This window comes from Geotrypetes seraphini, chromosome 18, assembly GCF_902459505.1.
Source record: "Geotrypetes seraphini chromosome 18, aGeoSer1.1, whole genome shotgun sequence".
Taxonomy (NCBI): Eukaryota; Metazoa; Chordata; class Amphibia; order Gymnophiona; family Dermophiidae; genus Geotrypetes; species Geotrypetes seraphini.
In genome coordinates, this window is record NC_047101.1 from 32,205,600 (window position 1) to 32,223,639 (window position 18,040).

General features: G+C 45.3%; 1 protein-coding gene and 1 pseudogene across 1 annotated transcript in view; one reads left to right on the forward strand and one right to left on the reverse strand.

Moving 5' to 3' along the window:
* Positions 1-18,040, reverse strand: part of WWC1 (WW and C2 domain containing 1) — a 223,179-nt gene that overhangs the window by 126,486 nt on the left and 78,653 nt on the right. The window lies entirely within an intron of this gene.
* LOC117351674 lies at positions 11,543-12,155 on the forward strand (annotated as a pseudogene).

Consider the following 18,040-nt stretch of genomic DNA (forward strand, 5'->3'; position numbering starts at 1 on the left):
TACATCTTCCGTCTTTCAGGTCAGCTTGTACTTCTCGCCTGACCTGGTTGCTGAATTGCAGTGTTTGTCTCCTTGTTCTGCTGTGAGGAAGGGCACCAGTCACACACACATCCTCAGAAGAGATGGAGAAAAGGATTCAGACCTTCTTATCACCCACCCAGCCCCCCCTGTTTCTCACCTTCCACATCCCTTCCCGTCTTCCTGTGAAACAGCCATTGGAATGCTTTTATGTTTCACTTATAAATTCTGTTATTTACCTATAAATTCTGTTATTTATCCCCGAAATTCATGGGGGTTCCATTTCAGGAACCCCCGCGAATTTCAAGAAACCACGAATATGTTTTTTTGCCTGTCAAAAGGCAGGGGAGGCAGGAGAGGGTAGCTGGAGCACCGGCGGGTAAAGAAAATCACTCGCGGTCTGCTCCGACTACCTCTTCCTGTAGTAAAGTCAGGCTACACCAATCAGGAGCTGCTTTGACATGCAGCTCCTGATTGGTGTAGCCCAGTGGTCTCAAACTCAACCCCTTTGCAGGGCCACATTTTGGATTTGGAGGTACTTGGAGGACCTCAGAAAAAATAGTTAATGTCATATTAAAGAAATGACAATTTTGCATGAGGTAACACTCTTTATAGTTTATAAATCATTCCTTTTGGCTAAGTCTTAATAATAATATTGTCATTTATAGCTAAAGAGACATATGATCAAAAAACTGTTTTATTTTACTGTTGTGATTATGATAAACATACCGAAGGCCTCAAAATAGCACCTGGCGGGCCGCATGTGGCCCCAGGGCCATGAGTTTGAGACCACTGGTGTAGCCCGACTTTACTACAGGAAAAGGCAGTCGGAGCAGACTGCGAATGAGCAAGTCCACGATTCGCGAACCGCCAATTCGCAGGGGAACACTGTATTTGCTTATTTTGGATCTGAAGAAAAAGGGTAACCTATGAAGCTAATAAAAAAAAATCTATTGTTAGTCCAATAAAAAAGTATCACTTTATTTCTTTTATGTTTTGTTATTTCTATATATTGTCAGTAGTTTAAGCCATTCATGTACAGTAGGTATTTTCCTGTCCTTGAGGCAATGGAGGGTCAATGACTTGCCCAGGGTCAAAAGAAACATCAGTGGGATTTGAATACTTGCTTCTCCTTGTTTGGCACTATTTGTTGAAGAAAATACAGTGGTACCTCGGTTTACGAGTGCACCAGTTTGCGAGTGTTTTGCAAGACGAGCAAAACATTCGCAAACTTGGTGCCTCGTAAACCGAGTTTGCCTCGCTGTACGAGCGCCCTCCCCCCGCGATCCGGCATCCCCCCCCCCGCTCGCATTGCCCCCCTCCACCGCGATCCTACTTCCCCCCCTTTACCCGGCTTGGCACCAGTGCCGGTGCCCGAAGATCCTCCCTCTTCTGGCGCGGCCTGGGCTGGGCGGTGTGTCGGAGATCCTCCTTCTTCTGGTCTGGTCTGGGCTGGCTTTGAGCATTTGCGCATGCTCAAAGCCTTCTGGTCTCGCTCTCAATCTCGGAGAGAGCGAGACCAGAAGGCTTTGAGCATGCGCAAATGCTCAAAGCCAGTACAGCCCAGATCAGAAGAAGGAGGATCTCTGACGCACCGCCCAGCCGCGCCAGAAGAGGGAGGATCTTCGGGCACCGGCACTGGTGCCAAGTCGGGTAAAGGGTGTCATTGAATGCTCGGGGGGGGAGTGGGGGAGTAGGATCACGGTGGAGGGGGATGCCGGATCGCCGGGGGGGGGGTTGGAACAGCGTCGGATTCCTCAAGGGGGGGGGGAGAATGGAGCAGCGCTGGTAGCCTCGGGGGGGGGGGGGGAGGAGGAGGAGGAGGTGGAACCAATCAAAGCAGTTTCCCTTACTTCCTATGGGGAAACTTGCTTTGATATACGAGCAATTTGGTTTACGAGCATGCTTCTGGAACGAATTATGCTCGTAAACCAAGGTTCCACTGTACAGAGCAGAAATGGCCCAAACCCCAGACGCATAACCACCAGTCCAAACGAGGAATCTTTATTAACTGGCACAATATGGCCGTGTTCCAACACAATGCCTGTGTCAGGTGTGTAGTCTTAATAAAAGTGGATTCCAATAGAGAACTCACTCAGAGCACTTAAGGGCAAATTCTATAAGAAGCACCCAAAGGTTCGGCACCTAATTAGGCACTGTTCAGCGCGATTCAAGTAAAATTGGGTGCTGTTTAATGAATCACGCTGAGTGGAACCTATTTTGGAGGCGCCCAAGAAATAGGCCAGCTCTAGGCACAACTAAAAGTTAGGTGCCTAGCTGAGCGCTTAAGCCCGCTTAAGAGCAGTGATTCTGTAAGAAAGCGCCTAACACGAAGCCACGCCCACGCCTAACATGCATAGCGCCTATTTTTTGAAGGCCTCCTACATTTTTAGAGGCGCCTTGTTACAGAATCGCGCTTTGATAGGCGCCTATGTTTCAATCAGTGCTGATTAAAAAGCTTAATTGAGTTTGTTATTCAATTTAGATAGACGCCTATCTAGTTGGGCGCCTCCGAAATAGGTGCCTAACTTTAGGCGCTGGTTACAGAATTTGGGCTTAGTCAGAGTATAGTTAAGCTCTGGAACACGTTGGCAGAGGTTGTGGTACGAGCGGATAGTGTAGCTGGTTTTAAGAAAGGTTTGGATAATTTCCTGGAGGAAAAGTTCATTGTTATTGAGAAAGACATCAAGTTTCAAGTTTCAAGTTTATTAGGATTTGATATACCGCTTATCAAGGTTATCTAAGCGGTTTTTACAATCAGGTACTCAAGCATTTTCCCTATCTGTCCTGGTGGGCTCACAATCTATCTAACGTACCTGGGGCTATAGAGGACTGAGTGACTTGCCCAGGGTCACAAGGAGCAGCGCAGGGTTTGAACCCACAACCCCAGGGTGCTGAGGCTGTAGATCCAACCACTGCGCCACACACTTCACATGGGGGAAGCCACTTCTTGCCCTGGATCGGTAGCATGGAATGTAGCTACCATTTGGGTTTCTAGAATCTTGTTACTCTCTGGGATTCCGGAATCTTGCTATTCTTTGAGATTCTGTATGGAATGTTGCTACTCCTTGGGTTTTGGCCAGCTACTAGTGGCCTGGATTGGCCACTGTGAGAACGGGCTACTGGGCTTGATGGACCATTGGTCAGACCCAGTAAGGCTATTCTTATGTTCTTATATACAGATGTTCCTCAAAACCTTAAGATGCTGAGAGGCACCAATAAACACAACCCTCTCAACATCTGCTCTCTGTATGTTCTTTGGTTTGTCAGGTTTTCAATTGGTGCTTCATCAATTCTGTTGCGCTCAACTGCCCTCCTCCCTCATGTTATTTCCCTTGGCTTCCTTTCCTATCAAAATATTGTAGTTCCTCCCCACTTTCCTCTTTTATTTTACCTTAATGTGTTCTTCTCAAGCTTCTTTCCCCCCCCCCCCCCCATGAAATTTTATTAAATTTCCAGAATAACAATACAAACAAAAAGGAGGGATCATACAAGCACACAAACAACGAGAAGAGGCACTGGAGATGTCGCAGCCAACTAATGGATACAAGTCTTTTATTTGAAGTAAAACCATTGGAGTTTGTGACAATAAACAAAGTTTTGAAGTAAAACAATTGAAATCCTCCAGCTTATATAAAGTACTACATGCGGTTTAAAAAAAAAACCCAACTTACAGCAAAATGAGTCAAACAGAAACGTGGTGGACCGAGGACAATCAATGGGATGTGGCCATACCAGGGTACAAACTATACAGGAAAGACAGGACACATAAAAAGGGTGGAGGAATAGCGCTGTACATAAAAGACTCCATACCATCAGCCAGGACAGAAACAATAGTACAGGCGGATGGCCTGGAATCACTATGGGTTAAGCTACAGGGAGGAGCAGGAGCAGACATTAAACTGGGTCTGTACTACCGCCCACCTGGACAACCGGAAGAAATCGACCAGGAGATGGAGGCTGAACTGAAGCAGGTATGCAGAAGCGGAAACGTGGTGGTGATGGGGGACTTCAACCATCCTGGGATAGACTGGAGTATTGGGCACTCAAACTGCGCAAAAGAGACAAAATTCATAGAAGTCACGAGGGACTGTTTCATGGAGCAGCTGGTCACGGAACCAACAAGGGGCGATGCCACTCTTGACCTAATCTTCAACGGACTAGGGGGGACAGCAAAGGAGGTGGCGGTATTACCCCCACTAGGTAACAGCGATCACAACATGATCCAGTGCAGGCTTGAAATTGGATCATCAAAGGGGAAAAGAACCACAACGACGGCACTCAACTTCAAAAAAGGAAATTATGATGCCATGAGAAAAATGGTGGGAAAGAAGCTCAAAGGCAACATAGGGAAGAAGGAATCCGTAGAAAAAGCCTGGACCTTATTCAAGGAGACTGTGCACGAAGCACAAAGCATATGCATCCCCAAGTTTAGAAAAGGGTGCAAAAAAAATAGAACAAAAAACCCAGTGTGGATAACAAGTGCAGTGAAGAAGGCGATAAGCGACAAGAAAGCATCGTTCAGAAAATGGAAAAAAGACCAAACAGAGGAGAACCAAAAAGGGCACAAAGAACACCAGAAAGAGTGTCACCGAGTGATTAGAAAAGCAAAAAGAGAATACGAAGAGAGACTGGCAAAGGAAGCAACAAACTTCAAGTCGTTCTTCAGATACGTCAAGGGGAAGCAACCGGCGAGAGAAGAAGTGGGACCATTGGACGATGGAGACAGAAAGGGAGTTGTAAAAGAAGAGAAAGAGATAGCTGACAGGTTAAATGAGTTCTTCACGTCAGTCTTCACGATGGAGAATATAACCACCATTCCAGAACCCGAGGAGATCGTAATAGGAGACCAAGACGATAAGCTGGTCTATTTAGAGGTAAGCCAAGAGGATGTACTCAAGCAGATTGACAGACTAAAGAGCGACAAATCGCCGGGTCCAGATGGCATTCACCCAAGGGTACTCAAGGAACTAAAAGACGTAATAGCGGAGCCACTTCGACAGATATGCAACCTATCCTTAAAAACCGGAGAGATCCCGGAGGATTGGAAAATAGCAAATGTCACGCCCATCTTCAAGAAGGGCGCAAGGGGGGACCCGGGAAACTACAGGCCGGTGAGCCTGACCTCAGTCCCGGGAAAGATGATGGAGGCACTGATTAAAGACAGCATCTGTGAACACATCGAAAAAAATGGGCAGCTAAAACCGAGTCAACATGGCTTCTGTAAGGGTAGGTCATGCCTCACAAACTTATTGTACTTCTTTGAGGGAGTGAACAGCCAGGTGGATAAAGGGGAATCTATAGACATCATTTACCTTGACTTCCAAAAAGCCTTCGACAAGGTGCCACACGAGAGACTGCTTAAAAAGATATGGAACCACGGGGTACAAGGGGAGGTCCACCGATGGATCAAAAACTGGCTGGCAAACAGGAAGCAGAGGGTTGGCGTAAAGGGACACTACTCAGACTGGAAAGGGGTCACGAGCGGAGTTCCGCAAGGGTCGGTGCTGGGACCGCTCTTGTTCAATATCTACATAAATGATCTAGAGGCGGGAACTAAGTGTGAAGTCATTAAATTTGCAGATGACACCAAACTATACAGCAGGGCTCAAACCAAGGAAGACTGCGAGGATCTCCAAAAGGATCTAACGCAGCTGGAAAAGTGGGCCGAAAAGTGGCAGATGAGCTTCAACGTGGGGAAATGCAAGGTCATGCACGTGGGGAAAAAGAACCCGATGTTCACATACAAAATGGGGGGAACACCACTAGGGGTTAGTAACCTGGAGAGAGACCTGGGAGTGATGGTAGACGCAACACTGAAGGCATCGGCGCAATGCGCCACAGCCTCTAGGAAAGCAAACAGAATGCTGGGTATCATTAAGAAGGGTATTACGACCAGGACGAAGGAAGTCATCATGCCGCTGTATCGTGCAATGGTACGGCCGCATCTGGAGTACTGTGTCCAGTACTGGTCGCCGTACCTCAAGAAAGACATGGCGGTACTTGAGGGAGTACAAAGAAGAGCAACCAAACTGATAAAGGGAATGGAAAATCTCCCATATACCGACAGATTGAAGCAGTTGGGACTGTTCTCCCTGGAGAAGCGAAGACTTAGAGGAGACATGATAGAAACCTTCAAGATCCTGAAGGGCATAGAAAAAATAGACAGGGGCAGATTTTTCAAATTAAGGGGCGCCACAAGTACAAGGGGGCACTCGGAGAAATTGAAAGGGGACAGGTTTAGAACAAACGCTAGGAAGTTCTTTTTCACTCAGAGGGTGGTGGATACATGGAACGCGCTTCCAGAGGCTGTTGTAGACAAGAAAACATTAAATGGTTTCAAAGAAGGTTTGGATAGATTCCTAGAAGAAAAAGGGATTGGGGGGTATAGATAGGTATAGACCATTGCTCAGGCAATGGGCCTGATGGGCCGCCGCGGGTGCGGACCGCTGAGCAGGATGGACCTATGGTCTGCCTCAGCGGAGGCAACTTCTTATGTTCTTATGTTCTTAATGTATAGTAGAGGGAGCAAGAGATTGTAGATAACTATTGGTTTTTTTTACTAAGGCGTGCTAGCCAATTTAGTGTGCATTAAATATCAGCACACTCTAAATGCCATAGAATATAATGGACACATTAGCAGTTAGCGTGCCTTAGTAAAAAAAAAAAAAAAAAAACAACAACAAAAAAACATATGTAAAGGAGACCAGCATTTGTTTGTTGAGTATAAAGATCTCCTACGGTTCGCCAATGCTACTTCACACTTTGGATGCTGTAAAACTGAGTTCCACCAGTGATGGATATGTTTATTAAAATCTTATATACGGCCAAAAAGGATCAAAGCGGTTTACAATATAATGTAATCAAATATATGTAAAGAACTTCATTTAGAAAGAAAAGAAAAGGAATAACATTTCTAATACATAATAACATATAACGTCCAAATTAAGTTGTTGTTTTTTTTTTAAAGTTTATTAGGATTTTATATACCGCCTAGCAAGGTTTTCTAAGCGGTTTTACAATCAGATACTCAAGCATTTTCCCTATCTGTCCCGGTGGGCTCACAATCTATCTAACGTACCTGGGGCTGTGGAGGATTAAGTGACTTGCCCAGGGTCACAAGGAGCAGCGCGGGATTTGAACCCACAACCCCAGGGTGCTGAGGCTGTAGCTTCAACCACCGCGCCACACACTCCTAACAAATGATATTAACAAATGATATTAAAAAGATCTGGCACAAGGCTGGTATTAATGACAAGACATATGGTGATTTGCCTTTCGAAAATGGGCATTTTCCCACTGCTGACTTTGGATGTCTAGTGCCATACGTCCAAATTGGATTTAGGCGTATGTTATAATTATGCCCCTCCATGCGTACACTAACTCTCAATAATAAGTATCTACCATAGCTGTCTATCTATCTGTATAATGACATGGGAAAGACTTCCTTATTAATACCGCAACTCCACACTTCTTATGGTCCGAGGAGAAATAATAAGCCTACCCCACCCAATCTCTGCATAATTTAGCATGCTCTTGATCCAAAAGTTTTTTGTTTCCTGGAGGCATGCTATATCAGCCAAGATACACTTCAGTAATGTCAACATTTTAATAGAATTGATCCCAGAAACATACCACAAAGTTATTTAAAAGGGTTTAAGTGATATAAGAACAGGGTTGACCCCAAAAAACAAAGAATACCACCTCTGGGTTTCAATATGGAGGAGATTAGAGGATTTCCAGTTAGAGAATAAGTTTCTGCGTAATAGTTAAAATTGTATGTCAAAAAGCTTTTCATCTGATTCAATAAGAGAAATATTCAATGACTGTACATTAGTTCATTCTTTTTGGATAGGTCTGTAATGCAGAGGATAAGAACATACGAACATAAGAATAGCCTTACTGGGTCAGACCAATAGTCCATCAAGCCCAGTAGCCCATTTTCACGGTAGCCAATCCAGGCCCACTAGTATCTGGCCAAAACCCAAGGAGTAGCAATATTCCATGCTACCGATCCACGGCAAGTAGTGGCTTCCCCCATGTCTTTCTCAATAAAAGACTATGGACTTTTCTCCAGGAACTTGTCCAAACCTTTCTTAAAACCAGCTACACTATCCGCTCTTACCACATCCTCTGGCTATTCTCTGAGTGGAAAAAAATTTCCTCCTATTGGTTTTAAAAGTATTTCCGTGTAACTTCATCGAGTGTCTTCGTAATTTTTGATGAAGTGAAAAATCGATCCACTTGTACTCGTTCTACTCCACTCGGGATTTTGTAGATTTCAATCATATCTCATTTCAGCCATCTCTTTTCCAAGCTGAAGAGCCCTAACTATTTTAGTCTTTCTTCATACGAGAAGAGTTCCAACCCCTTTACCATCTTGGTCGCTCTTCTTTGAACCTTTTCTAGCACCACTATATCTTTCATTTGGCTTGCTTCTCTCTTTTTGTTCCCTTTTATTTTATGTGGCCCCATTCCTTTAGAGCTGCGTCTTTAATCGTTTTCTAAGCCTACCCTTTTCACAACAATTTCGTATCTCACCCACCAAGTCTTGGATTCACAGACGTCTTCAGCAAAGCTAAATTCTCAGAACGCAAAGATCTTTTTGGTATATAACTGAGTATATTACTTTTAAATAATTCTGAGATATTTCCATACATAAATTGATGACAAATATGTACCTACTACTGTTTAAGCCTGTTACATTAACGGGTGCTAGTAAAGCCTCCTTCCCTCATATGTCCCCTATTTTAAGCCTCAGCTCCAAACCCATTTTTACCCCCCCCTCAGCCCCCTTCTCCCATCTGTTCCCTTACAGCCCGAGCCCCCTTTTCTCACCAGCAGCATTTCCCTCCCCACTCCACTTCCCTGTCCAGCAGCACCTCTTCCCTGCTCCCCCTATCCCCTCTTCATTACTCCCCCAGCCCAGTAGCACCTCTTCTCTGCTCCCCCTGTCCCTCTTCTCTGCTCCCCCGGTCCAATAGCACCTCTTCCCTGCTCCCCCTGTCCCTCTTCATTGCTCCCCCGGCCCAGTAGCACCTCTTCCCTGCTCCTCCTGTCCCTCTTCCCTGCTCCCCCTGTCCAGTAGCACCTCTTCCCTGCTCCCCCTGTCCCTCTTCCCTGCTCTCCCAGTCCCTCTTCCCTGCTCCCCCGGTCCAGTAGCAACTCTTCCCTGCTCCAGCAGTATCCCTGTTTTCCCAGTCCAGTATGCAGCGTTGTGAGCATCGTGGCTGGCTTTTGCGAATGTCATAGGCCACTCTGCCCCTCGGAAGTATTTTCCCTCTGACGCGATCGCGTATGTCAGAGGAAACGTTCTACTGAGGTGCTGTGCAGCCTGCGAAGTTTGTTACAGCGGCCGCAATCCTCACAGGAACAGCGCTCGACCCTCAGCGGCTCGAAGCCCTCCTCCCGGCAGCCGCTGCCAGCGCCGCTCCGCGAAGCCCTCCTCCCGGCAACTGCCACTCCACACTGCCTTTCATGCGCCTTTGCGCGCATGCGCACTCTGCCAACCACAGAACTACAGATCAGGGAACACGGCGATAAGAGTGCACATGCGCGCTTAGCATTTTATTATAGTAGATATTATTTACCTCCCTAAGGAGAGGGCTGTGAAAGCATACTAAGAAAATTTCAAGAGCAAGACTGAAAACAGTGTGAGAAAGCAGGGTCTAAAGTTGCCACCATTTTAATCATCAGTTGAATTGTTTATAAAATATTGTGCCAGGGTGGTTGTGTTAACAACTGCCTGAGGAGACCGAGTAAATGTGCAAGCCAGCCTTGGAGAAAAGTAAAATGCTTGATTAGGGCAACAATGAACCTTGTCTGGATAAAATATTCATTAGAAATCGGTAAGTCAGTCACTTAACACCAAGTATCTTATTTCTAGAGAGAAGGGAAGTTACCTCTGGTGCAAGTAACATAACATAATATAACATTATACTTATAGACCGCGTTACCAAAAAGTTCTACGCGTATATTTGAATGAGTCAGCTAGCTATTTCCTAAAATGTCTGTAAGAAACAGCTATGAACAACAATGATCGAAATTCTTTTTCATGAGAAGCTGCCTGAGATACTAAAGAGTGATTTAGGAATTTCTTGCTTTTAAAACCTTTTACAGAAGGGAAATTGAACAGAACATGAGTTTTTCTACACCATTCTATCCCTTCACCTCAAATCCCACCAGTCCCTCTGGACTTGCTCCATTGACAAAATCCTCAGGTACCAAGATCACACTAATTGAGAAAAAGAGCAATATGTTTAAACAATTTGGTCTAACTTTCTAAAGCACTTCTCTTCCTACTTCCCCCAGATGAATCTATTGAATATATCCTACTCAAGAAGTGACTGACGTAATGCCAGGGAGGGAAAGGCCACCTATCAAGCCCCAAATCAGATGAAAAGAGCTGTTCGAGTTTTCACTTTCTCTTGTTTTAATGCTATGCATCCCTAGGGAGTAGGCCAAGCCAGCCATCCTTGGAGTCAGACAGGCTGAAGTGTGAATTTCTACGAGTATTTGATTCTGGGGTTGGAAAAATTATTTTCTCAGGGGTATTAGAATATCTCGCTTCTGTAATTATTGCTTTCACGCTCATGTCATTTTGCAGCCGCTGCTGTAAACATACAGCACCAGCACAGGAGGAAACTTCGGCCGATATATTCAGAGTGATTTAAGAAAGCAGGGGCCTACATACCGTGTTTCCCCAAAAATAAGACCTAGTTGGATCGAAGAGTGTTTTAGTTCTGGCCGACGAGGTAAATGCTCTGATGTTTATAGGAACTGAAACGCTCTACCGTGGTTTGAGAAAAGGGGGCCTCTATTAGGTACTTCCTATTTGTAATATCTACTGTTTACAGTGGATTTATTTGCACTGCTGGGACCTGTTTCAGTGATCTCATGTGAGTAGGTAATTTGAATGCTTCTGTTTTTATATTTTTAATAATTTCTATATGTTATTTCTTGGCTGGTTTACTGAGATATATACGTGTCGCAATCTAAGAAAACGTACCAAGTCGTAGCGCCAACAATGTCAGTCGGGTTCTATTTATAACTTACAATATTTTGTTAATTGAAACGGAATATCTCTGGCAAATGAAATGATAGCAAGATGTGGTTTGTTGCATTGGAATCAGCAGTTTCTTGATTACTTAAATAACTGAATTTCTAAGAGTTGGACCCTTTTTTTATATTATGATCCATATGTATTTTAAGTTAACATGATCTTCTTGTGTTTAGGCAAAGTGGTCTACTTCAGGCATTGGATTTGTGAGATATTAAATAAAAATTAAATAAAAATCCTTTTATTACCATTCTTAAGGGTAATTTGCTCCTCTGGAGTGCTGATTGCAGACAAAACTCTCTGCTGTGTTCTACCCAGTAGATTAATGAAGGGGAGGGGTGAACCGCCCCAGATGCACTTCTCCCTTCCCCCTCCCAATGCCATGCTCACGCCCCCTGTACCTCTTTAAAATCTTCACTATCCCAGATTGCGGCCATTTTCTCCCGGATAGGGAATTAAGCCACCATGGCCCCCAGTCGAAATGGAATGATCTTGAAACCCCACTTCCATAAAGACTAGCAGAGATGAGTCGCTACCTGGTTCAACCAGGCAGAAGGCACAGCAAGTAAAGGCTCGTCTGATTGCACCTTGACCAGTGTCAGGGCCCATCCGCCCAATAGTGAGGTGTCCAACTTTCAGATATCACACCAAAGTTCGTGGTGGCCGAGGATTCAGCTTGGAAGAAATGAAGATGGCTGGTATCCATAAGAGGACTGCACGAACAATTGATATCTCAGTGGACCAAAAACGTAACAAGTCAACAGAGTCTCTGCAGGCCAATGTACAGAGACTGAAGGAGTACTGTTCCAGACTTATCCTCTTCCCAAGGAAGGCCTCTGCTCCCAAGAAAGGCGACAGCTCTGCAGAAGAGTTGAAGCTGGCAACGCAGTTGGTGGGCCCTGTTATGCCCATTAGGATTGTCTACAAGAAGGAGAAAGCCCGCATAATCACAAAGGAAGAGAAGAACTTCAAGGCTTTTGCCAGCCTACGCATGGCTTGTGCAAATGCTCGTCTCTTTGGAATTAGAGCCAAGAGAGCCAAAGAGGCAGCTGAACAGGATATGGAAAAGAAAAAGTGAAAATGTTTTCTGGAACTTTCAATAAAAAGCGAGAATATAAAAGACAAAAAAAAAATCTTCTCTAGCATGAGCACCTACTGGTTCCCTCTGAAATCAAAGGAAAGCAAGCACAAGCAGCAGGCTGGAGAAACTGCTCGCGCCAGCAAAGAAGTATGGGGGTGTGAGTATGGCGCGGGGGAGGGGGCAGGGGGTGTCACTGCCCTGGGCACCTCTTACCCTTGCTACGTCACTGATTCTACCAACCAAAAAGTGGGCAGGTCAAGGGCGGCACTGGAGGTAGTGTTAGGGAAGTGCCAGGGGTTATACATAAGGTGACCATACGTCCCGTTTTCAATGGGACCGTCTCGTTATTGGACCGACCGTTCCATTGTCCCAACCCACCGCTTCGGAACGCCGAAATGTCCCGTTTTCAGGGACAGCATCCCGAAGCGGTGTGCGAGGACAATGGGACCAGTGATCGCTTCCCCTCCCTGCTGTGCCGATTCAAACCACCGGTCCGCCGCCGCTACATCTTCTTCTTGCCGCCCAGAAGCCTTCTTCCTGACGTCAATTCTGACATCGGAGAGGAAGTTCCGGGCCAACCAGGTAGCGGACCTTCCTCTCCGACGTCAGAATTGATGTCGGGAAGAAGGCTTCTGGGTGGCAAGAAGAAAGTGCAGCGGCAGTGGATTGGGGGGGGGGGGGGGCAATGTAAGTTAGCTAGTCATTAGAACCTAATGAGTGAGAAATATTGGACATGTGTGTTTCCTGTAAAAATACAATATCAGGCCTCAATTTTTTAAGATGGGTAAAGACTTTTTTCCTTTTTATCGGATGCCTCAGGCCATTAACATTCCAGGATACAAAGGTAAGCGAAGAGAGTTTGGCATTATGGGTCATAGAAAAATAGGGAATGTTTAAATACATTAAGTACTGAGATTCAAAGAGCAGAGGGGATGAGAAGATAGAAATAGGATACCTCTGGGGGAAAGGAAGCGATGAAGGTATAGAGAGCTCAAGGAAGCTCAACCTAAGAGAAGTGTTTGAAATGAAGGGGGAAAAGCAACCAGACAAGAGACGCCAGAAAGAAGAAACATCCTGCACAGTCTAGTATAAGAAATCGTAAAGCCGGGTTGGTAAGAAAAAGAATAAGAAACAGCATTGAATAGAGAAAAGGCAATTGTAAAATATTCAGAAAAAAATAGTACAAAAGTTGAAAGAGTAATATGCAATACATGTCAGAGAGGTATCGGCTTAAAGAACTGGTCATTGCAAGTTAGGAACCACACGCAGACCGCTAACATGCAAATTAAACTTCTAAAACAAAGTAATGCACAGGGATCAATTAGGAAAAATCTCATAAAAATATGTTGCAAAATGAATGAGCAGAAATGTAAATAAACCACATAGAAATTATTCTTATTCCAGGGCAATGGTGGGAGCCAATCACTGAAAAAACATCTGAGCGCAATTCATCAAAGGGATAGAAATAAATCACAGGAACCATTTCATATAAGAATAAAGTCAAGTAAATCAAGTGAAGACATACATCAGAGACAATTCAGCAATCAATTTACAGCGAATACAGAAATTCATTAGGTATTAATAAAAGCGGACCGATAGTTTGTAATGCATAACGGATATTTCATAAAATCAGAAGAAGAGACAACAGCAAATCCATATTGCCAATTAGGAAGAACAGAAAGAGAATCTAGACAAGCGGATTGAGAGACAATAAGAGAAGACACAGCAAGTAAAGAGAAATATCACACAATTAAAAGAGACAGAGAATCGTAATGGATTATAAAGATCAAAATACCAGCACATGAATTTGATTGCTAGGAATATATACGCATCAGCTGGAAAAAGGTCAAGAGAAGGCGCAGGAAAACAAAATCTAAAATAAAACCAGCAGGAGTGAAACGACAATCAAAGAAAGAAAAAGATCACGTGTACCAAATTAATCAGGAAAAAACAGATCACAGTAGCGAAGTACCAATTGCAGGCTGTGCAACGTAGTTATAATTAGCCATGGAAGAGAATGCATTATTTAAAATTCCATCTGATTACGCATGTTCAAAACGTAAATAAAACGAATAAAATTGCTCAGATGTTATAGGTATTAGCATCAGGAGAATTGGTAAATGTACAGAGCTGAAATAATTAAAAAGAGAAGCATTTATAATATAAAAAAGTTACAAATATAAGTTTAGGTAATTGATCAGTTCATATGACGCAGAACCATAATAGCAAGAAGCAACTTTAAAGTCCAATAAGTGCGTGAGAACTGCGAGAAAGCGGAGAGCAGGAGGGAATGTTACCAAATCAGAGTAAGGAATTCACGTACATTGAGTGCACTTCAGTTAATAACAGAAGGTGAAAATTCAACATAAATCTATCTCACAGACTATAATTCATATAGAAGAGACAGTAGACAGTGGCGTACCTAGGGTATGTGGCACCCGGGGCCACCCCCCTCCCCCATGGAAAAAAATATTTTTTGTAATGACCATGAAACGTAATAAATGGTCAGAATAGAACAGGCAGTGAAAATTTTCTTATATTCCAAACATAACATAACATAAATTATGTCTGAATTGTCATGACATCAGAAGTACATATGGAGTAGTTGCAGGTGATGTTTGGGACAGTTCTGATTGTGTTAGTTCGGTTTTATGTGTTTTTTGAATAGAAAGGTTTTTATTTTTTTTTGAAGGTTTTGCAGTCTATGGACGATGTCAATTGGTTGTAGAGTTGGGGGTCGAGTGTTGCAGCTCGAATGGCTAGGAGGTTGTCGAACAGTTTTTTTCTTTCAACGTTTTTGGTTGGAGGGTGTGTGAATGGTGCGTGAGTTCTCCTATGTCTGTTTGAGGTGGATTGAATTATTTAGCTGAAGAAATTAGTTACCCCCTCATCCCACACACATTAATTCTCTTCCATTATAAAAAAACATTGATAAGTTCCCAGAAAAAAAATACATTAAAATAAGAAGTGAAAACAAAGGCCCCTACAGATGAGAACATAACATAAGAATAGCCTAACTGGGTCAGACCAATGGTCCATCATGCCCAGTAGCCCATTCTCATGGTAGCCAATCCAGGACACTAATACCTGGTCAAAACCCAAAGAGTAGCAACATTCCATGCTACCGATCCAGGGCAAGCAGACACTTCCCCTATGTCTTAATAACAGATTATGGACTTTTCCTCCAGAAATTTGTCCAAATCTTTCTTAAAACCAGCTACACTATCTGCTTTTACCATAACTTCTGGCCACTTCATTTTTAAGTTGAGATCTTTCCTTTCAAACAGAGACCTTGCTAGATGTCAAATACAGCACAAGGTAACTTCACATGGACTTAGCTGTGCAGGAAATGTGAATCTCCTCATACACCCACCATATAGTGCAAAAATGTGCAAAGGTCTGTTTATTTCTTTCGATCACTACATAGCCTAATGCCACACAAGCAGTGCTGTACAAACATATTCTGTAGGTCAATGCTAAGGATAACAAAGTTTCCTTCCTTGGACCAGAAGGAGATACTGATAAACCACTGGAAGAGATTCCAAAACAACACCCAAAGACCCACTCAGTGTGTGAACCAGTTGAGTGGAGTGGAAAAACTGGGGGGTGGAAATGTGCCCGGAGTTTGCTCAGCAGAATTTCCCAGACCACCTCTTCCTCTCAACACATTGACACGCTGCCACCACCACCACTAGGAACACCTCACTGGGTAGGCCAGCTATGCTATAAACTTTATAAAACACATTATTATATTTTTTTATAAAGCACATATTTTAACTGAACTCTCTGACATCCTCAGCCTTTCCATTCACAAAAATAGAAGGAAGAAAAGTTCCCATTTCCTGCTGTCTCATGTCCCCGGCCTATATAATATTTTTTTTCTGCAGACCCTTCAAAAGTCTGACCAAATCCTCGTTTCACTTGCATTATAAAGTACTGAGGATGCCATCTCTCCCCAATCCCAGGTCCTAAAGTCTAAGACAGTAGCGCAAACTAATGCTGCCAGATTCAGGAAAAAAAATTTCGATTCGATTCAGCCTATTGAATTGGTTTTTCAATTCGATTTTCCTGCCCAGTTGGGTGATTTTTTTCAAAACTCCTGGTGGGTTTTATAGCTTTTTCACGCCCTTTGGCTTCTCCTAACCACACTGGCGCTATGGTGTAAATAAAATAAAGAAACAAAAAGGACTTTTCCTCTCTCTGTTAAATCCTAGCTCACGTTTGCAGTCCAACACCAGCTCTGGCAGGATACACATTTCAAATCTGACATATTATAATCACAAAACAGAAAATAAAATGAATTTTTCTACCTTTTGTTGTCTGGTTATATTTCAAATCTTGTTGGTCCAAGGCTCTGGTTTTCTTCCGATAACTTGCTTGCCAGGGTCTCCTTCTTTCTTCTTTCTGCATGCTAACCATCCATCTGCCAACTCTGTCCTCCCTTTCCATTTCCCTTCCCTCCCCAGGAAGTCTGGTATCTTTCCTTTTTTTCATCTCCCTCCACAGATACACCTTTTCTTAACTACCCTTTCATCCGGCATCTCTCCCTCTTTCCCCACCACCCCAGAGTCCACCATCTCTCCCTTTCTTTTCCCAATTACCCTTCTATCCAGTATCTCTATCCCTCCTCCACACCATCCCTTGTGTCCAATTTCTCTCCCTTTCTGTTCCTTCCCTCCCTAAATCCCATGGTCCATCATCTCCCTCCCTCTCCTCTATTTTCAGACCCTTATTTCTTCCCCCCCCCAAAGTTTGGCATATGCACGTCTCTTTGAACACCCCCTTCCCTCTGTGTACTTCTAAACCAGGGTCCCCCCAAAGGCCTGTCCCCCCTTAAAGATCTGCCTGTCCCCCCTTGAAGGCCTATCCCACCCCCTTGTAGGCCTGTCCCCCCCTTGAAGGCCTGCACCCCTCCCGAAGGCCTGCACCCCCCCGAAGGCCTGCACCCCCCCGAAGGCCTGCACCCCCCCGAAGGCCTGTCCCCCCACTTGAAGGCCTGTCCCCCCCTTGAAGGCCTGCACCCCCTTGAAGGTTGGCACCCCCCCAAAGGCCTGCACCCCCCTGAAGGCCTGTCCCCCCTTGAAGGCCTGTCCCACCCCCTTGTAGGCCTGTCCCCCCCCTTGAAGGCCTGTCCCCTCCCTTGAAGGCCTGCACCCCCTTGAAGGTCTGCACCCCCCCGAAAGCCTGCACCCCCCCGAAGGCCTGTCACCCCACTTGAAGGCCTGCCTGCCTGTCCCCCCCTTGAAGGCCTGCACCCCCTTGAAGGTCAGCACCCCCCCCGAAGGCCTGCACCCCCCCTGAAGGCCTGTCCCCCCCTTGAAGGCCTGCACCCCCTTGAAGGTCGGCACCCCCCCTTGAAGGCCTGTCCCCCCCTTGAAGGCCTGTCCCCCCCCCTTGTAGGCCTGTCCCCCCCCTTGTAGGCCTGCCTGCCTGTCCCCCCCTTGAAGGCCTGTCCCCCCCCTTGAAGGCCTGCACCCCCTTGAAGGTCTGCACCCCCCCCGAAGGCCTGCACCCCCCCTTGAAGGCCTGCCTGCCTGTCACCCCCCCTCCCCCTTGAAAGCCTGCCTGCCTGCCTGCCCGCCCACCCCACCCTGAAGGCCTGATGCCCCGACCCACCCCGAAGGACCGTTCGCCCCCCTGGCCTCCCCGCACTATCTATGAAAAAGCTGCAGCAGGATCGCGACATCAGCTATCCCTGCGCTGCTTAGGAGCTGCTTCCTGCGCCGCGGTCCCGCCCCCTCCTCTGACGTCAGAGGAGGGACGGGACCGCGGCGCAGGAAGCAGTGCCCAAGCAGCTCAGGGATTGCTGACGTCGCGATCCTGCTGCGGGCTACTTCATAGGTGTGCTGGAAGGTCAGTGGGGCGAGCGGTCCTTCGGGCGT